The sequence below is a fragment of the Orycteropus afer genome, unplaced genomic scaffold, assembly GCF_000298275.1.
Source record: "Orycteropus afer afer isolate SDZICR_OR568_19922 unplaced genomic scaffold, OryAfe1.0 scaffold00278, whole genome shotgun sequence".
In the NCBI taxonomy this organism is placed as follows: Eukaryota; Metazoa; Chordata; class Mammalia; order Tubulidentata; family Orycteropodidae; genus Orycteropus; species Orycteropus afer.
In genome coordinates, this window is record NW_006921865.1 from 507,241 (window position 1) to 514,925 (window position 7,685).

The 7,685-nt window shown below is 33.6% G+C and overlaps 1 pseudogene; it reads right to left on the bottom strand.

Annotated features, from left to right (window-relative positions):
• Positions 1 to 853: 853 nt before the first annotated feature.
• Positions 854 to 969, bottom strand: LOC122150988 (annotated as a pseudogene).
• Between the last annotated feature and the right edge of the window lie 6,716 nt (positions 970 to 7,685).

A 7,685-nucleotide genomic window follows, 5' to 3' on the forward strand; every position in this document is an offset into this window, starting at 1 on the left:
AAAAGTTCATCTGAATTATCTGTAAGTTCCTTATACACCATTTAACTCATCCACAATTATTTTCTTGTTTGATATTTTATTCTATTATTATTATTATTAATAATAAATGAAAAAACACAAACTCTTAAATTAATATTGAAAATACAGTAACATTCAATTTAGAATTAAATTGGTCAAAAAGATAGATTATGTTATTGTCATAAATCATAGAATAAAATAATATAATGTATACAGCTAATTTTACTTCAAAATGTCAATGTAAAAAGACAAGAAAGAAATCCTCTATTAGCACACTCAACCTCCTGATCAAGCACAGGTAGTTTCATTAGAATCAGTGCATATTTAAAACACTATTAGGAGATGTGAAGACTCTCTTTAAAATAAAATGCTAGGTCTAAAATTTAATGACTAAAATAATTGCATAATAATTATTGATTTTGAATTAAAGCTGTGAAATAAAACTTAGAAAATAGAGAAAATATAACTATCTTACATATCTTTTAAATGATAAATAAAATATAAATTAAATATCTTTTAAATGGTAGCATGAATTACAGATTAATTTATTTTTTACAATTTAGTCCATGGAAATTTACAATGCCATTTGGAGATACTACCATCTTTATAAAAGATAGCATCTTTAATGAAATCTGGCATTTCAGCATTTACACCTTTACTCTAAATTTAAAAATTATTTGATTTTTCAGTATAACGGATATTAAAAATTTCAATTACAATGTTCAAATTTGGGTACAAAGCAAAATTTAGAAGTACATTTTGCAACATTAAAATTATAAGAAAATATTTTAAAAAATTTTAATGTGATTTGAGTGAAAGTTTACAGAGCAAATTAAAAAATATGGAACACTTCATGAATTTGCCTGTCATCATTGCTCGTGGGCCATGCTAATCACTTCTGTATCATTCCAATTTTAGTATATGTGCTGCCATTTTGTGTGTATTTCACACACACACAAAAACTGTATTTCAATATAAATTGAATAGAAAACAAAACAGTTTCCAGATAATCAGATTATGCAGTTTCACCTTGAATATTACCAGAATGTTCAAAATGGGTACATATAAATTGTTGTTGTTCAGTGCCCTCAAGTTGGCTTGAACTCATAACAACCCTGTGTACAGCAGAATGGAACATGGTCCAGTCCTGTGCCAGCCTCACAATCTTTGCTATACCTGAGTCCATTATTGCAGCTACTGTGTCAATCCATCTCATTGAGAGCCTTCCCTTTTTTCACCGACCCTCCACTTTACCAAGCATGATATCCTTCTCCAGAGAATGGTCCCTTCTGAAACCATGACCAAAATAGGTGAGAAGTCTGTTCTTCCTTCCAAGGAACATACCAGCTGCACTTCCAGGACCGATTTGTTAGTTCTTGTGGCCGTCCATAGTACATTCAATATTCTTAGCCAACACCACAACTCAAAAGCATCAACTCTTCTTCTGTATCATTAATTTTCTAGCTTTCGCATGCATATGAGCTACTGAAAATACCATGGCTTGGGTTAGGTGCACCTTAGTCTTCAAAGAGACTTCTTTGCTCTTCAGCACTTAAAATTGTCTTTTGCAGCAGATTTGCCCAGTGCAATATGTCATCTGATTTCTTGACTGTTGCTTCCATTCGTGTTGATTGTGGAACCAAGTAATATGAAATCTTTGACAATTTTAATCCTTTCTCCTTTTATCATGATGCTACTTCTTGGGCCAGTTGTAAGAATTTTCATTTTCTTTTTGGAGGTGTAATCCATACTTAAGGCTATAGTTTTTAATCTTAAACAATAAATGCTTCAAATCACCTTCACTTTCAGCTAACAAGGTTGTGTCTTGAATATCACAGGTTGTTAATGAGTCTTCTTCAAATCTTGACACTGTATGCTTCTTCATATAGGCAGCTTCTCAAATTATTTGGTCAGCATACAGATTGAATAAGCATGGTGAAAGGATACAACCTGACATACTCCCTTTCTGATTTTAAACCATGCAGTATCCCCTTATTCTGTTCAAATGACAGCCTCCTGATCTATGCACAGGTTACTCATGAGCACAATTATGTGTTCTTAAGAATTCCCATTCTTTACAATGTTATCCATCATTTGTTATGATCCACACAGTGGAATGCTTTTGCATAAAAAACACAAGTAAACATCTTTCTGGTATTCTTTGCTTTCATCCAAGAACCATCTGACATCAGCAATGATATCCTTCATTCCAAGACCTCTTCTGAATCCAGCTGCATTTCTGGAAGTTCTCTGTCAATATACTGCTGCAACCATTTTATAATTATCTTCTGTAAAATTATACTTGTGTGTGATATTAATGATATTGTCTGGTAATTTCCACATTCTGTTGGATCACTTTTATTTGGAAGGGGTACAGATATGGATTTCTTCCAGTCAGTTGGCCAGGTAACTGTCTTCCAAATTTCTTGGCATAGACAAGTAAGTGCTTCTGATATGGCATTCCCATGTTGAAACATGTCAATGGGTATTCCTTTAATTCCTAGAACTTGGTTTTTCACCAATTCTTTCAGTACTGCTTTGACTTCTTCCTTCCATACCATTGGTTCTTGATCATATGCCACCTCCTGAAATAGATGAATATCGACCAACTTTTTTTTGGCACAGTGACTCTATGCATTCTTTTCATCTTCTTTTTATGTTTCTTGCATCATTCAATATTTTGCCCATAGAATCTTTCAGTATTGCAAATCAAGGCTTGAATTTTTCCTTCAGTCCTTCCAGCTTGACAAATGCCAAGCATGTTCTTCCCTTTGATTTTGTAATTCCAGGTCTTTGCACATGTCATTATATTAATTGACTTTGTGTTCTCAAGCTGTTCTTTGAAATCCTCTGTTCAGTATTTTTTTTTTTTAATCTAATGATTTCTACCATTTTATTTAGCTACTCTTTGATCAAGAGCAAGTTTCAGAGACTCTTCTAACATCAATTTTGGTCTTTTCTTCTTTTCCTGTCTTTTTATAGAGGTTTTGCTTTCTTCATGGCTGATGTTCTTGATGTCATCTCACAGTTCATCTGGTTTTGATCATTAGTGTTCAATGCATCAAATCAGTTCTTCAGGTGGCTCTATATTTAGGTGGGATATAATCGAGGTCATATGTTGGCTCTTGTGAACTTGTTTGAATTTTCTTCAGCTTCAACTTGAACTTGCATATGAGCAATTGATAGTCTATTCTATATTCAGCTCCTGGCCTAGTTGTAGCTGAAGATGTTGAGCTTCTCCATCACCTCTTTTCACATATGTAGTTTATCTGATTCCTGTGTATTTAATCTGCAGAAGTTACCATGTATAGCCACTATTTATGTTGTTGGAAAAAAGGTATTTGCAATGAGTAAGTCACTGGTCTTGCAAACTTTCGTCATGCAATCTATGGCATCATTTCTATCACCAAGGCTATGTTTTCCACTTACAGTGATTCTTTTGTTTCCAACTTTTGCATTCCAATAACCAGTGATAATCAACACATCTTGATGGTATATTTGGTCAGTTTCAGACTGTAGAAGTTGGTAAAAATCTTCAATTTCCCCACCTTTGGCTTTGGTGGTTGATGTGTAAACTTGATAATGGTAATGGCATAAGGATATTATCCTATGACTGACAGCATTATCCTTCAAGATAGATCTTGAAACATTCTTTGTGACCATGAATGCCATGCCATTCTTCTTCAATTTGTCGTTCCCAGCATAGTAGATCATATGCTTGTCTGATTCTAAATGGCCAAAACCATTCCATTTCAGCTCACTAATGCTTGTTGTTGTTGTTGTTATGTGCCATCGAGTCGGCCCCGACTCATAACGACCCCTCCTTGGGTTTCCGAGGCAGTATCACTACGGAAGTAGGATTGCCCAACCTTCCTTCCGAGGAGTGGCTGGTGGGTTTGAACCGCCAGCCGTCTGGTTAGCAGGCAAGTGTCTTAGCCACTATGCTACCAGAGCTCCCTCACTAATGCTTAGGATGTTGATATTTATGTGTTCCATTTCATTTTTGACAACTTCCAAATTTCCTAGATTCACACTTTGTACATTCCTTGTTCTGATCATTAATGGATGTTTGTAGCTGTTTCTTCCCATCTTGAGTTGTGCCCTATCAGCAAACAGAGGTCCCCAAAGCTTTAGTATATCCATGTCATTAAAGTCGACTCTGTTTTGAATAGGTGGCTCTTCCTCAGTTATATTTTGAGTGCCCTCTGACCTGAGCAGCTCATCTTCTGGCATTATATCACACAATGTTTCAGGGCTGTTCATAAAGTTTTCCAGTAATATATCAAACAGTGTTTCACTGCTATTCATAAGGTTTTCCCTGGCCAATACTTTGAGAAGTGGATATGGCCCTTTCCTTCTTCCCTGTCTGTCTTAGTCTGGAAGCTCTGTTGAAACCTATACAGCATGGGTCACCCCCCTGGTATTTGACATACTGGTGGCACAGCCTCCAGCCTCACAGTAGCACACAAGCCACCACAGTACAACACACTGACAGAACAGTGGTGGCCTAATAGAAATTAGATTGTCACAATTAGTCACACAGTTAAGTGTGCCTAAATTTTCTGATGTACATTTGGAAATAAAATGGCAAAATAGCAATATTTAAAAGTAGAAATGACACTTCTACAAATGTATCTTTTCTCAAGAATCAAAGACTTAAAAAAGCTAAATTATATTTTTACATTAACAGTATGTTATCTCTTGTTCGCTATTTCTAGTCAGAGAAGCTATTGTTATATGCTCTGTTCCCTAAGGGCCAGAGATATATTAGTTCATAGCCTCTAATAGCTTTTTGTAATTGTAGAGGAAATCATTTTATTTGAGCCAAGCATAAGCCTGCAACTTTACTGCTTTTATTCTAATCTGAATGAGCACCTTGATCAGAAAATACAAATGTAATTTTTTTTTTATATATATATAAGTGATTTTCACCTCAGATTAATTTGTCCCATGGATCAAATAATTAATTTCCTTTGCTTCTTTTGCTATTATTCCATATGACTCTTAGATGGTGGGGATTGAAAAATAAAAGCTTAGAGAGAGATAAGAGGACTACAAATCATCCTGTGAACATGTTCCTTTTAGCTGTTTTGTATTCTGCTCACCACAGGGCACATCCTTATGAGAGCTCAGCTTGTGCATGAAAACCTGCACTTCATATAAACCTTTTTATTTCACATTCCTAATCCCCAGAATTTTATGAATACACACAAAGCTCATTTTCAGTTCCTGTCAGTCAACTCTGGTGACTGTGAAGTAAAAGTAAGAGTGGTTATAAAAGTCATAGAGGATTGTTCATAGAATATCTGAAAAGGCAGAAATATTAAATAAAACATTAGCTCTTTATAATCCTTAGTATATGTGTGCTCTATACTTGAGTATTTTGACCCTGTATTTTGATTTCCACATGATAGATAATCAACTCCTAAGATCAGGACTATGTTTATATGTCTTTATACATCCAGCATTCAGTCAGAATGTGGCCATGCACACAGCAAAGTGAATAATTTCCACTCCCATTTTTGTGTGTGTGTTTGTTGTTTTGACTACATTGTGTAGAGAAAGGATAAATCAACTTATGCAAACAAAATATTTATTCTTAAGTTCCCATCAAGGATTAACATTATATTAACTCAAAATTATATTTGAAAAATATATGAGGGTCGCAACAATAGAATCAAAACATGGCATTTGAAATAAGGAACATTTTGAAGCATGTTTCACAAAGCAAAGAAAGGTGCCAGTAAAGAAAGACAACTATCACCAGTCATCAGTGAAGTTTGATAAGAAGATCTTGAAGAAAGTAGTAGCAGAATTTTACATGCCCTTTTTTTTTTAAAATAACTAGCAACTTAGTTAAACATTCCTAGTCTTTGCTTTTATATTTTTTAAAAGGTAACTCTAATATAAAACTACATTGGGAAGTTATGAGGGGTGTAGGACTGTTTTTATTATCCTTACAGCTGCTGTGCAAACTTATTTTTGCATTCCAAAATCATTGAAAAGCCCCAGATTAGATAATTCTTAAAGGCATTGCTTACAACATAGACAATATTTGGAGTTAAATTATGGAAAGCAATGTTCTGTATTTAAAATGAAAAACTACTGATACTTCATGTGGCTTCAACAGGAATATATGATCAAATTTGATAAATGCAAGGATAATTGTTATTCAATATATATGACAACATTCATGTTAAGACTGAACTTGAAAATAAAGCAATTGGAGTGAAAGGCCTTTAAAATTGTCTCAATTATGACAGTGAAAATATATTCCAATGGTATGGTAATTTTTACTATTTCCTTTTATTACTTGAATATGACTAAATTATTTGTAATAATTTATAAAAGTATGTATGCCTAATGTATAATAAGTGAAAAATAAAATTCTTCTCTTTAAAGCAGCAATACTTTAGAAAATCCTATCATTGCAGTAACATTCTGAGAGAAGAGATTTATAAAATCTCCAATGGTTTACTCTCATAATGAGATTCTAAATGAGACCTATGCTTGCTTCTGTTTAATAAGAGAAAGATGTTGTATATATCAATGTTTACTTTTCAGTTAAGTATACTCAAGATCTGAAATATTTCATAACTATAATTGAATTTAAAAAATATAGGGAAATATGCTACAAAAAGGACTATCTCATGACCATATCATGACTAGGAAGCAAATATTCCTTTGAACCTAGGTTCTATTTACATTTAATGTCAGAAAAATTAAATAAAAGTAAAAGTCATGATCTGTTGCAGTGTTCTCCTTCCTTTCTGAACAGATTCATGATTGCCATTGCAAACACCTATTTGATTTTTCTTCTAAGATGTAGCTCATTAATCAGGAGGCATGTCAGTTGGAGAATTCCACATAAGCTGAAGTGCTAAAGGGCAGGAAAAGATTATTGCCTAGGGAGTATGGCAAGAATACTGTATTTATCAAATAGTCCCAGAATCTGAACTTATACTCTTAGGTATTTTAAACACTTACTACCTAACTTAAGAGAAAAATCAAATAGCTTGGCTGCTTATGAAAATGGAGAGAAGTAAGAGGGAGCCAACCTTGACATTTACTAAGTTATATTAAGTTGTAAAACATGTTGAATTTATTACTAGATAAATAATAGATGACTTAACAAAATATCAGTATGATTCTAGACACTAGCCCAATACACATAGAACACTAATATTGAAACAAAAATCTTGTTAAAGTGTCCCTGGTCAACAAAGAAAGCAACAAAAAGATGTAGATGTTTCCCTCTAATACCCTACATTCATGTGCACTTTGTAGCAATCCAATTCTTCTACATAGCAATAAGAACTATACTTAGTATATATTCACAATCAAATTATAATTTAAAATTCTTAAGTTATGTATCTCAAAAGCAATAAAACTGAAAAAACCAAACTCACTGTCGTCAAGGCAATTCGACTCACAGCAACCCCTCTCTCCTTGGGTTTCCAAGGCAGTGTCTCAGATAAGTAATAATCACAGTGATAACCTCTGCACTACACACTACATAAACACAAAGACTGCACAGCCTTTGGCTGGATCCTAGTTTTCTATGACTTCATAAGAATTCTTACAGAATTCCTGAAAATTAAAATTATAAAATTTGGAGACTTAAAAAAATTAGCAATAGTCTTCATATATAAATTTTTACAGGAAAC